Below are 14,523 nucleotides of genomic sequence, written 5' to 3' on the forward strand. Positions count from 1 at the left end.
TTTGCCTTTTTCTGACACACAATCCATCTACAAAGAAAAAAGAACAAAAGTGGTAATGTATACAAACACGTGCTAACTCAGCAACACAGCTGGTAACACACTGACTAAACATGGGGACAACTTTAACTTAAAGGAGCTATTTACAAGTTTGGTACTGCTACAAAGCTAGCGCTAGCGTTAACATTAGCTTCAAGTTCAGCATCAAACTTCATTCCTTTACTCACCAAGAGCTGTCTCCAGAAGTGGAAAGCAACATCAATGTTAACTCTCGTCCTTTTCTACTGAAGTTAGCACACTAACCAGCTAGCCCCTACCATTCTTGTCACTTTCTGATAGTGATTCACTTTTACCTCCAATCTGCCCTGAAGATTCTCAGAGGGTGTATTATGACCTCTTGTTTTATAAAGACAATGATGGCCAAAGTGCTTCTCAAGCAACAATCACCACCACCTGCTCCCGGCAACAAACCACATTTGGCGGCAAAGAAAATGTACAAATAGCACCTTTAAATACACTTGGATACAAGTCACCAAATTCAAAATAACCACTAAATGCAATGTTTGAGCTGATACAATAACAGCTCTAGCTATGAAATCTGACACGCCTTACTTTTCACATCTACTTCAAGGTCTTGTTCAAATACATCACTCTGTTGTCACTGGAACTACAAAAACACTCATCACCCACATCGGGATGGGGGTTCCTCCCTCACAAATGACCTTTGGCTGAGTATACACACAGGCTTGCCAAGAGCAGTTTAAACAGCCAACAAACAAGTTTTATTTTGGCCTGTTATCCAGCTACTCATGGATTTAACTTTAATTAGTGGATATGACCTGCTGGTGCCGCTGTTTGTGATAGCCGGGGGAAGTGATGGTCAAGGCCAGTTAAAATGGTGAAGCTGTAGGTTTTCTATACTGCTCTTTGATAGATGAGGAAGAGAGAGAGTGACGAGTGACGCCGTTTCCCCTCGAAGCAAAAGCAGAAATAGGTCAGGGCAGGTTTAATGAATGTCACCGCAGTGACAAAAACATTTCGCAGAGTAGAATCACTGACAAATGTGACACTTATTTCACAATTAATTATCCAATTATCTATAAAATGTCTAAAAACTTCCTAGAGCCCAAGATTATTGCATTACATCGCTTGTTCTGTCTGACAAATGCTATTAACCAACCATAAAATTTTCACTCCATTATCAGATTCAATAACTTAATAATTTTGACCTTTTTTTCCTTAATCTATCCCATGATCTATCCATAGGTCAGGAATCACTGACCTGTGACAAAGATAAGCAAATCATCAGAATTTAAGATTAGATTTTTTTCTTAATTTCCCACCAAACAAACCTAAAAACATCCAATAAGCAATTCAAAAGGATTCTATAAAGTGCCTTTTAACTTCTATTTGTAAGTAACACTTTAATTTAGCTACTCAAATATTTGATGAAATAGTTCCATAATTACACTTTCTATCTGAACTCGCAAGAAAATAAAGTTAATAAATATCAAGAGCGGCGGTGAGCTTAAAAGCCTTTATGTCATTATGTTCTCAGGTGTTGCAGCTATATAAGTTTTCACACAACCTGCTGATGTTGTTGTTGTTGTTGTTGTTGTTAAATGCTGTGATCTCTTCTTTCCAAACACCACCAGCAGAGATAATACCAAAACACCCTAAAGGCACTTTTTCACTTTCACTGTTTTCATCCAGTGTACAGAACAATATAAATTTAGGTTTCCTTCAAACAGTCGGTGTTTGTCACCATCACACTGTCAATAATCATTCATCAGACTGTTTTTGTGTTGTTGGATAGCTACAGGAAGGAGAAGTGAGTGGATTCAGCTGCTGAACCCTTGCAGGTAGTTGGTAGCCATTTCAGCCTGATAATGCTCTCCTCATGATAAAACGCTTTGTGCTCGCAATATTTCTTGTTATCAGCTGAGCTATAATGCATCATGAGGTGACTGGCTTCTGAGCAATTGGGCCCCAAATGTCAGGCCTTGGTTTATTCAGCAGTAGTCAGTGATGGATGCATCATTTCCTCATGCTGACTCGTTGTTTGGTGCCATCATTCAAAGCCCCAAGGCCAAAGGTCAGGTCAAACCAGGGTCCTGCCTCCCCAAAGAAATCTGATGTGGTGACATTTTTTACTGTATGAGGAGCATAATACAGAGCATAATATGATGTGTCCTTGGAGAGTAAACTCCAAATTTGATAAATGAAATATGAAGCCTGATTAAAGACAAATATCACAAACAGAAACGTTTTCACAATTTGCAGCCAGCAAGTAGTTAGCTTAGCTTAGCTTAAAGACGGGAAACTAAATAAGTTATATCTTGTTTGTTTAAAACAAAACATCTGTGGCACATAAACCCCTGTAAAAGGCAGAATTATTGTTTTGTTCTTTGCATAGATTATTCAAACAAGATATTCTGTTGTTTAGTGAGCTTTAGAGGTGCTTGATTTGTAGGAGGGATATCAATCCTTTCATCCAACTCTCAGCTAGAGAGCAAAGTCTATTTCCCAAAATGTTAATAATAATAAAATAATGATAAACTTTATTTTTATTTGTACGGCACCTTTCATACAAGAAATGCAGTTCAAAGTGCTTTATAACAAATAAATTACATGCACCAAGTGCATCACATGGAAAGACGTAAAATCAAAATAAATAAAAATCATCATATCATATATCAATCAAACATAAAATCAGTATGACATCAATACCTATAACAGCATTTTAAAAAAGTGCTGAGCAGTGCGGCAGAAAGAGCAAAATTTCAGAGCTAGTTAAAGGCTACAGTGAATAGAAAATACTTAGTGTGTTTCATAGCTTTGGACCATTATTGACAAATGCTACATGCATCCCCAATTTTCCTACAGCTGTTGCACCTACAATAAACCAGTAGTAGATGTTCTGAGTGTTCTTGGCGGTATATAGTTAATCAGGGCATTAGCAGAATGAAGCCAAAACAGGAAGTGCCAAAAACTGCACTTCTTTGAATGGCGACTTGAGGCTGGTTACAAAAGAGCGTCAATACCCATAGACTCCCATGTTAAAAGGCCCAACTTTACGGTGGAAATAAACATATTTACAGCCTGGTACAATTTTTTTTTATTAATTTCCCCCTTCATGACAACTGTAGAGGGTTAGGGTTGAATTTTTATACAACTCACCTTTTTGAATTTTATTAAGGTTAAGCTTAATTGAGGGTGTGTTGCTTTGACTAACAACTGATTGAGCATATGCTTGTCACAAACCAGCATGCACCAAAGTCTCCACACGTGCCCCACCTCTTTGATTAGCTGGGAGTTAGCTGGAGTCAGGTGCTGCCAAGATGGCGACAGAGGAGCAGCCCGCTCTGAGCTTCAAAACCGCTCTTTAGAAACCTATGGGTGACATAACAGAGGCTACGTCCATCTGTATGTACAGTCTATGGTCCTTGCCCACCAAGGGTTGTTGAGCTATCTCGAACTCTAATTTCTGTATGGTAAAGATAAAGCTGTAACTGATTAGCAGATTAGCACATTATCATAAAGACTGGAAACTAGCGGAACCAGCAATTATGGCTCTCTTCAATACGTTGAATTATTCCTTTAAAAACGACTTCAACGCCCAACACCAACGATACGTATTAATTTTATGTAATGCACACATATTTATTGCGTCACTCTGTCTTTTAAACCAACTCTATTAAATCTCCATTGCCCTCGTAGCCTCCGGTAAACAATCAAACATTTTAATTGGCTCTTAAGAGTGTGCCAAAAACATTAACGTTTCTATTATGTTTCTCCCACATATTTTTTCCTGAACCTAATCAGAGAGATTAAGAAGCTATAACATCTTCCCACTCCCACATCACTCACACCCTCTCTATACACACGGCAGGGTGGCTGCTTGTCATATTTATTTGTCATGATTAACAATGCAATATTTCAGGGCAATGAAGTATTGTGAGTGGAGCAAAAGCTTTCATCATGCAATACCAGGTGCTTATATTTTCTGTCTGTAATGGATGTAGCACATCCATTTAAAATCCCTGGTGGTGAAAATTACTGAGACTGAAAATGAGCTTAAGCTATTTTCACAAGGCCAGACTGCAGCCTCTCTGTTTTATTGTGATACCCACGGAAATTAAAGCATCCATATAGTGGCACGCAGGAGGTATGGGCCAAATCGATAAAGGTTCTCCACCTTTGTAATGTCGTAAATTATCAGCCTTTATTATTTGATAACATCATGCAGTGCACCTGCTCCGCCAGTCTCTCGAGTTCTTATATTATATAGGTTCTAACTCCAGCTGGTTTACAACATTCTCTTGCTCCAGATATAAAACAAATCATATGACTTCATATTGGATATAATATTTATAGCTCCCTGTACAGTAAAAATTCATTAGTTACAGAATGATAAGGCGAGTCTCAGACAAGGCTGTGGAGGATGATGGATCAGGCAGGATGCAGATGTAGCACAGGTCAGGTGGCTGGGGAATGGCATGTTACCTAACTGACTCGGGCTTCTGAGGAGATCCAGGGCAATGATGAGGTGACTGAAGATCAGGGGCTCATAACACCTGAACTATGGAGAGAGATCTCTGTCTGTCACTGCTGTATAATATCCATGCTGAATTTAACACCTGAAGGAAATTGGATGAAAGGATGAAGCTGAACAGGTTGGTTGAAGCATGAATGAAGCGCTATGTGTTGGTCTCAGCCCAGGAATCATGTCCACATTCAACAATTTTCCACCTCGTATTGTACGTTTAACGCCAATGTTCAGCCAATGCAGGAAGAAGTGCGTCCTTTAGGTAGTGAGGCGGATTGTAAGGCTGGATTCAGATTGGAGCCGTTCGTACTTTGTAATGTGAACGTCATATATCTACAGTTTGAAAGAGAAAGAATAAATAGTTGCTGTTGTGATAACTTCCCGGAGTTGAAAAACTTCTGTTTACTACGTTTTACAAACCGTTGGTGTTTTGGCATCTGATGAGCCTTTAAATGCGAAATCTGTTACTTTTGACTTCCTAGATTGTGTTTTATTATTTCAGAGCTACCTGACAACATGTCTCCCACCACTGCAGCTGCTCTGTTTTAACACAGGGCTGAATCCCTCCTAAGTGTGTGGGGGTTGGGGTGGTGGATGGGCGTGTGGCAGAGGTCTGGAGGGGATCAATTAATTACACTTTTACTAAGAAATTTGCTCAACTAAAGTACAATATCAGCTAAGGCAGACCATGTAGTATAAGGGTATTTTGTTGCCTTGTTATGTACTGGGTTTAATAAAGTGATGTTTAATACCACAATCGGGGCCCAAAAGCAAATGCTTGCCCAGGGTCCTGTAACAGGTTAATCCAGCTGTGGCAGCATGTTCAACTTCCATGCAGCTAACAGGAGTTTGCATCCTGCTACCTGTTACGAATCATTGCGTCATTGTGCGAGTAAGCAAAGTTACATATGATTGACTTTAGCATCATATGTTTGCTACAGAGTGACCAGTATCATCCAATCATATTCATAGAGGTATTTAAGGTGGCCTTTATGAATTGTCTCTATGCTGATTCTCTAATGGCAATAAGGAGACTGTAGAGTATCTCCAGACTTCTCCCTTAACCAACCTTGATAATCTATGTTGCTTTATGCTGTAGTTGAAAGTGATGACTGAGTCTAAATATCTCTGGACTAAAGTTGATTTACTGCTGTTTAGGAGACAGTTCATAAATATGCAGGATTCATTTTTTTTGTACCTCCTGAGGGCAGAGAAGATTTCCCAACAGTCACATAGCTGATGCTTTTTTATTTGAGTAAACAAGACAAATCTTCAGTGTCTCATGGGCAACAGGATCTCGCTCAGCACAGCTTGAAACACTCTGTCAGTACTTTGTATGATTTACACTTCGCAGACTAAATTTACAAGTTGATTTAAAGAGTTTAACTTCTGCGTGAAAGTCTGAATTATAGTCTAACTTGATAATCATGATTTTAAATATAGACCTGTATTTTAATTATATATAAGATTTTTGTTATGGAATTTATAAAACATTAATGTAGTTAGGGTTTAGTTTGTTGGTTTAAATTTTTGCTCTTTCCAAAGCAGATGATGATAAAAAGAAGATAGTGGCCAATTATTTATCTGTAACTGATTAATCAAGTAACTGTTGCAGCTCTGCCTTTTTCTTCTTCAAAGGATTTTTTGATGTGTTGACGATGAAACACACATTTACCACAAAAATGGTTTCAACTCTGTATCTTTTGCATATTTTAAACCACATTTGTCATTCATCAGGTGTTGCAGAAAATGATTGATTATAGTAAATCAATGTTCTTTTGTAATATGCCTCAGGGAGGTCAAAATGCAGTTTAAGTGTTAATGAGTAATGAATTGATTTTTTCAGAAGTCTACACATCGCTCACAGGTCACGTGAAATGCAAATGTGCAAACATCTACAAGTCAAATTCTTTTTATTTTTGAAGGTTTATTTTCTCTTGAACAGGCCTGTGAAGGTCTGCAATCCATTTTCAATATTTGCTCTCTGCAAACAGCCCCCATGAATAAAGGCAACCTGGCATGCTGAAAGCTGTGCAGCAGAGATAGGGGCTCCTGGTCAACAAGCAGGTTAATTATGTGATAGGACCAGATGCTAATACGGGACTGAGCTCGACACGGTCCCGTGGGAGGCTCCCGCGTGGCTTCTCATTGGCTGCAAGAACGTAGCAGTCATATGACATCTGACAAGTTGGAGAGTGTGCTCAGGCCAAAATGCATTGAATTCTGTAATGAGATTAATATTTCAACTTTCCTGGATAGATGACAACAGTTTTTGAATCGTTTGGGGGATGTGAAGATGTGGAGGAGAAGAGAGGCTGCACTTTGATTAACTTCACACTTGTGGAGACGATAACAGCTCTCTGAGAGTCTCTCCTGGGTGGATTATTGAGCACATTGTATGAACCCTCTGAAGTCCATTAGCAAACTCAAGTCATTACATTGTGAGACTGTGGGAACACAAGGAATAGAGTATGTGCCTTTTGGGTGACGGAAAATTAATTTAAAAGGAGTTGATTTTTTTAAAAACGTTATTATAAATCAGGCAGAACGACGATCATCATACATCATTCCAGCTGAAAACTGTAATATGACGGATGCTTGAGGAAGTTCTTAAATAGCACAGCACTGTAAGTCACTTTGTAAATGTCCAGAAATTGGTTGGAAATATTTCATGTATGCAGGGGGTTGAAAAAGAAGCAGAATGGCCTTAAACTGCAGGAATCGCAAAAGAAATGGGTGGAAAACCGTCACTGTCCCCATAAGAATCCTCCCTGTTTTCGCAGACAGCAGAAGCAGGTATTAGCATGTTGTGATCTGGTCACAGCTCTGGATTTTTAATAAGGTGGTGGATAGTTATTAATGCCAATATCTGTGCCTCCCCTGATTCGTGTTAGCTAGCTAGATCCAACACATTGTGGGAGTTTAATATGTCACTGTGAATCCAATGAGATAATTTCAAACTCAAGTTGAAACAAAGGTCATGTAGTCATGAATGATTTGGTGCTTGTCACTGAGTATTATAGTGATTTCATTGTTTTGTGCTGTTTTAGATGTATTTACTAGTTGAGTTTTGTCCATTTGTATAAAGGCCCATGTGACCTTACCTTTAAATGTTTCATTAGTTTCCACAAAGTTTTTTTTCTTCAAAACAGTAAATATGTCCATATATAAGCTATCAAGGCATTGTGCAAAGGAGCTTTCTAACGCCCTAAGACGCACGCACCCACGCACGCACGCACGCACGCACGCACGCACTCGAGATTTTGTAAAGAGAAAACCCATTTATAAGACAGACCTTTAAAGGTATTAAAGGTCTTTAAAGTTTGAGACTTGTGGTTTATTAGTTTTCTGGCAGAGAGTTAGATAAGAAGATTGTTACCACTCTCATGTTAGCTTTAGCTTAGCATAAAGGCTGGAATCAGGGCGAGACAGCTAACCTGTCCAAAAGTATCAAAATCTGTGAAATGAATTCCTTGTTCATTTAAATCGATAGAAAAAGCAAAGTGAAGCATCGCGTTAGTTCAGACAGAGTAAGCAAAGTTACATATGATTGACTTGATGCATCATATGTTTGCTACCAAGTGACCAGTATCATCCAATCATATTCAGAGGTATTTAAGGTGGCCTTTATAAACCATCTCCATGCTGATTGTCTCATGGCAACTTTGATTGCTACAAAACTCCCTCCACCACATGAAATCCTCCTCATGTCACTGAACCTTTAGTATTATCTATAAGCTCATGTTCATGTATATTTCTGCATCTGAGGCTGTATCCTAAATGTTCAGGGGATTAGCTCTCAGCAAGTTCTCATCATTGCTCGGATTCATCGAGAGCTGCCTCAAACAGCAATGCCTTTCCCGCCAAATCTAACTGTAGAAGCGTTTGAATAAATACTTTGAGGTAAAATGTCTGACTGAAATTAAATATTGACAAGTTGCTGTTTTAAGAGCGTTATGTACCAAACTGTATCTTGGCTCTGAGCAGTTGTCAGGCCCATAATCCCCTATAAAACTGAGAATTGGCTTTATTAGTTTGTTTTTTGTACTGAATAAGTAAACGAGACATTACATATCACTTTGTGAGGTGCTGGTAGGCTGATTTTGTTACTGTTGGACAGAGCCAGGCCAGCTGTTTCCCCCTTTCCAGTTTTTTCAGCCCTATATTTAACGGACAGACACAAGAGTGGCATTAATCTTCTCATGTCTCTCCATCAGAAAGAAAATAATAATAATTTCTTTAAAAAAGACAAACACTGATACATTAATCATCTACAACATACCGTACAATCCCCTTCAGCTGTATCAGAGTTTGAACATTTCCACTGTGAAAGTTTCCTGAGTAAAACGTCTGTTGCACATTTTGTTAAAACCGAGACAGACAAAAGAAACCCCACCAGAAAGCTCCAAAATATTTGAACATATTTCCACTTGACAGGATGTCTTAGCCTTGACAAGCAGACTGAAAGATTGAGCCAAAAAACATGGGCAAATGATTTTAAGTGGATATCGCAGAGAAGATGCATCCCTTAAATCTTTTGTCTGTACTGTTACATTTGATGTAGTATCCAATATTCAGCTTTTTCGCTTAAGGCTGCTGCATTCACATAACAGGGGAAAAAAAGTTAAAATCAGTTGTGTCTTTAAAGGGTTTGTCCACTTTTATCTTTATTGCCAACACAGGTGCTTACTCAGGTGCAGTGCAGGTTCGCTCTGTGTTTGTGCACCATTGCTAGAAAGTGATTAATTCAAATTAAAGCAAAGAATAATAGGTTTCTAAATATTCTAATTAAGGATAATTACAAAGACATGTTTTTTTGCTGAGGCTGATTTAGAGAGTTTCCCCATAAACACAACCTCTTTTCCCACCGTGATAAAATGTGAAAGTCTTCTTTTTTTTCTCCACTGCCTCAAATTCCTCCTCACACCTCAGGCTGAGCTGCTGGGGTCTAAACTCCTCTTCACATGTGGTGGGGCTTTAGGATTTGGGGATCTGGGGGATTATGGGATTTTCTGATCGCTCTGAAAAAGACACCATGGGATACAGAAATCCAAAAATGGCTGAGGTACCCACATCAAGATTAGAGCGTATTATTTCCCCCCTTTAGGGAAAGAAGACAGAGAAGGAACTACTGACAGCTTTGAAACAAGTGTGTCCGGGAAACATTTACAATTTAAGGAGATTGTAGTAAACTACAAAGCCTATTCTGTGCTGAAATCAGTTGTGCACTTTTCCAATTTCATAAGATGTCATTGCCAATTGATTAAAGTGAACTTTTCCTGTACCAGTTCCAATTTTGTTGGAAATTGTAACCATGAAAAACAAGTCAACTGTACATGATCCTCTTACACTTAATATTCGGACTGAGGAAGTGAAATCTGTGGGTGCTGGAAGGTGCTACAACACAATTTTGGATAAGAAAGATATTAATATGTCAGAGAAATTGAAGTCAGTTTATAATATAGATGAAATGTAAGGAGAAAAATTTCACTTTTAACTTTCTACCTTGACATGTTTTTAGCAGCTCTTTTTCCTTTTCAGATGTCATACCTGTGTGTTACAGACAGAAAACCTGAGTAATTGTAGATTACAGGGCACAGACAGCACCAACACTCACCACCATCCTTAGACATCTGCCTTTACATGATCACTGAGTAGTTGTAGCAGTAGTAGCAGTACGGAAGCTGCTGAATGCTCGGGCTCCTAACTGTGATGTAATATTGTTGTACGTTGTACATTGACGCCACACTAAGGATAAATAGTGGAACACTAGACAATGACTCCAGTTTGTGCTTCATACATATAGACTGTGGCTGTAGCCTCCATGACGTCACCCATAGGTTTCTGAAGAGCGGTTTTGAAGCTAAGAGTTAGCTGCTCCGCCATCGCCATCTTGGCAGTGCCTGACTCTGTCTAACTCCCGGCTTATCCAAAAATATTGGCAAAGAGGTCGGACGTGTGTGGAGCTGAGACTTTGGTGCATGCCGGTTTGTGGCAAGCATACACTCACTCACCTGTCACTCAAAGTGACCACGCCCTTAATTATGAATAACTTTATAATAACAAATATTCACCCCCTGTACAGTTGACATGAAGGAGGAAATTAGCTATAGAGACCAAAACGTTTTTTTTTTACCAGGCTGTAAACATGTTTATTTCTGACTGTTCTGTGATGTTTGGCATTTTAACATGGGACTCTATGGGGATTGACTCGCTTTTGGAGCCAGACTCTTGTGGCCATTTGAGGAACTGCAGTTTTTGGCGCTTCCTGTGTTGGCTTCATTTTTCAGCCTTGGAGCTGCTTGCTCACACATAGCAAGACAGGCAATCATTAGCTGTGATAAACAACTGGGCTATGGGCACTGACAATCCCACAGAAACACAGACCAGAGAGTCTCTCATAACAGAGCTGCTAAGTCTGCTACAACAGGGTTTCCCGCAAAGGGCCTCGATGTGCTTCTAGTAACTGTCAAAGATCCAACAGACTCCCTGTTTTTCCAGCAGAATCAGTAATCAGAAACAGTAGTTTCTCAGTCAGTCCGTCTCCCCCCGTGTCCTCTGACCCCGAGCATCGCCCACTACATAGCCACAATGTTTACGCCTCAGTCATAGCTCCTTCACTCTTCTGTTGCATTTTTAAAACACTATGCTTGGAGAGATGCCTCAAGCAGAATTCGAGGGTGTAGGTATCCATTAAGAAGCTCGAGTATGCAGATTGCAATCACAACCGCTGGTGGATTTACCATAAAAATTCACAGTAGTGTTTGAAACGATGGATCTTCCCTTTCACACAAAGGTAAATAAAAGCAGCTTCTCATTTCTAGCTGATGGCTATGAATTTAGTTGTCTGATTTTATCAGCTGTACCTAGCTGGTGAAAGCGAATGCAAAAGCTAAAAGACATGAAAATACAGGAGCAGCACTGTGCGTCGTGTTAGTCTATAAGTCCTATCGTTACCCTCAGATGGTCTGAAAGCACAAGATGCACTGGAGTTAGACTAATGCTTTAATGTTTGCATAGTCAGACATGCTTTCCTTTGACAAGAGAACAGGATTTGAGGATGAGGAACAAATGTTGAGTTTGGCAAACATAATGCTATCTAACAAAAGTTTGGCTGGAGACGTTGACAAGTGTCCCCCAAACCAAAAAACATGCAGAATGTAGCTGCTGTTGTGTCTGTACAAACTAACATCTGGACTCCAGCTTTTTGTTTCAGTCCTAAAACAGGTATTTTTCTGAAACTCTACTAAATAAAGTAGTTGGTTTATGACATGCTAAAACACTAGATTACTATAATATTTAAGCTGGAGGCACCATTCTTCAGTGACAGATGATAGAGGAGCAGACTGATGGCTTTGGAGGGAAAATGTGTCACATAGTTAAAAAATAAAATTAAACAGGCGTTTGAATTCCTGATCCTGTGTGGCTGATCAATAATATTGATTGGTAATTGACAGTAATTACACAGGCTTCTAGCAGATCATTTCTAAATAGTTAAAATGTCCACATATAAGCTGTTATGACATTGCTGAAATTTGTACCCCATTGCTGCGCATGTGTCTGATTGTTATGGGTTAATTTTTTTTAACTTGACACATTTAATGTATATTTTGTTGTTGTGAAGGTGGGAAAGACTGCTGGTAGAGATAATGTGTAATCAATAATATACCGTGATCCAGTGTATATCATGCTTTTTCTCAAAACTGATATATTGGCTCCATTAGCTACTGGTCGATTGTGAAAACAGATTTTTGACCCGTGCATATTGCCACACTAAAGCCATTTTTTTTTTAACAACCCTGAAAGCACATTGCAGAAATGTAATATATGATATATATGTCCCTATATCAATACTGATGTCGCCATAAAGGTCACCTATTAGGGCATATATTATTATCACATATACACATCCAATGAAGACCTAAATTTATAACAACGTAAAATTTGTGTATGTACATATATCAAAAATATATTTATTTGTATAGGCTAGACTATAAAATAGGCTAAAATAGTTCCAATTTCTAAAAGGTTTCATATGTTTTCTACATATTTTTTTATTTCATATGTATATGGAATTTTAATATACAGTATGTACATATATTACATTTGTGTATGTGAGGGAAGGCTGCAATAAAATATACATCTGGGGTAACAAACCAAAAACAAAAACAAACAAAAAATATATAAATAAATCAATAAATCAAATCAGACCACTCCCATGAGCACAAAGAATCATTTTCTTACAGTCCCTTATATGATGATATAAAATCTAAAGTTGCTGTGTGTACCAAATCAAACTTCAGACCGCAGCTAGTGTGAGGAAAGTTACTAATCACAAACAGCTCTTTGATGTCTCTGGGATCTGTGTGTATTACTCTCAGTGTGAGTGGACTCTTCCTGCTGAAGATGAGTCAATTCATGACAGCAAACAGAGAGATTGCATATTCTCTCTAATGACCAGGTTACTATGGAAACCAGGTTAGATTTGAAAGCACTTGATGAGGGAGAAGAAAAAGCCCCCAGGGTTCACTTTGCTCTCTGACTCCACTTCAAAACAAACGTTAATTAAATTTGTGCGCCCTCAGAAACACCTGATAATATATAGCCAGGTTCTGTTTTGGTGGGAAGTGGCGTTAAAAAGAAACTCGCCGTTCGGCTTCATGACTGGATCAAACAAACATGGCGCTGAAACATGCAAAGTGGCAGCGAGGAGAGCAGCCAACCGGTTGCTCGATGTGGTTCAGCTCGTGGGAAAGGGTAAGCATGCCACATCGTGTTTTAGAGCGCCGGAGCTGTCACTGCATTCACGCAAGTCACCCAGCTCAGAGGTCAATACCTGGATGTTTCACTTTTCAAAAAATTAAATACCCGTCTTTCACACAGGGGTGCCTCACCTCCATGACCTTTGCACCTGCCCTGAAGCACATCCGATGGAGCTTTACACAGAGATTGAATCAGCCTCTGAAGTATCAATAGTGAAAGAAAAGACCCCAAAAAGACCCTTTTGATTGACTGCAGGATAGTGATAGTCCACTCCTCTGTGGCATGGGTGCGATTATTAAACTAGTGCTAAACCCTGAGGTCAGTCTAGTCTCACGCTGTCAGGAGAGGTTGAGCCCGATGGGAGTAATATGTTCACACAGCTCTGCTCCATTACCCATCTGTCTGGAGAGGAAGAACAATGGCTTTTCTTTCACTCTCTATTTCTTTAATGTTCACGCCCGGCTCTCTGTGTCTGTCTCACTATCGCTGCATCATTAGGTCTCTGCATATACAGTTTATCTCTCAACACTAGAAGGCAGAGACTGGAGGGAATGAGATATTAGCAAAATGTCACCTTCATCACTATTTTTTCAGTCATTATGGTAGAAATAACTTACTGTAGTGTAGGCATCGCAGCGCTGGAGCACACTCATTAACCTTATCACACCAAACCAGACAGGTGACAGTAGCTCGGTTCAGATCCAACTGCTTTGATTACCATAGAAACAACTGTGAATTAAAATCTCAGTTTCTACTTATTTCTATATCAGTTATGGCATCTGTCATAAAGAGTGCAAAAATTCAGAAAGTGACAGTCAGTGGTGCAGCAGTGTAATTTTGAAGCTGCGATGTTAACGAAAGGTCATTGCACAAACACTCCAGCTGGCATGTTTGTCAGTGTGCTCACACACACACTCACACAGTGTTACTAGTGCAGCGGTTTTTACGCTGTGAAGAACAGGTGAATGCTGCTGAGGTTTCTCGTAACAAAGGGAAGTTAGCTTTTGTTGTTCGGCCTGGTGATTTGACCCATTTACCAACACACTCACACACACCTTGAGCTGCAGCAGAGACTGTAGCCGCATTTCCTTCAACCTGCTTAATTCGCATTTTGAAATTGCAAACAAAAAAAAGGAGTAACGGAAGAAACGTTCCAAAAAATGTATACACTCACATTAGGTGGTTTTTCAAACTATTTGACAAAGCAATGTTTT

Source organism: Seriola aureovittata, chromosome 9 (assembly GCF_021018895.1).
Source record: "Seriola aureovittata isolate HTS-2021-v1 ecotype China chromosome 9, ASM2101889v1, whole genome shotgun sequence".
Taxonomy (NCBI): Eukaryota; Metazoa; Chordata; class Actinopteri; order Carangiformes; family Carangidae; genus Seriola; species Seriola aureovittata.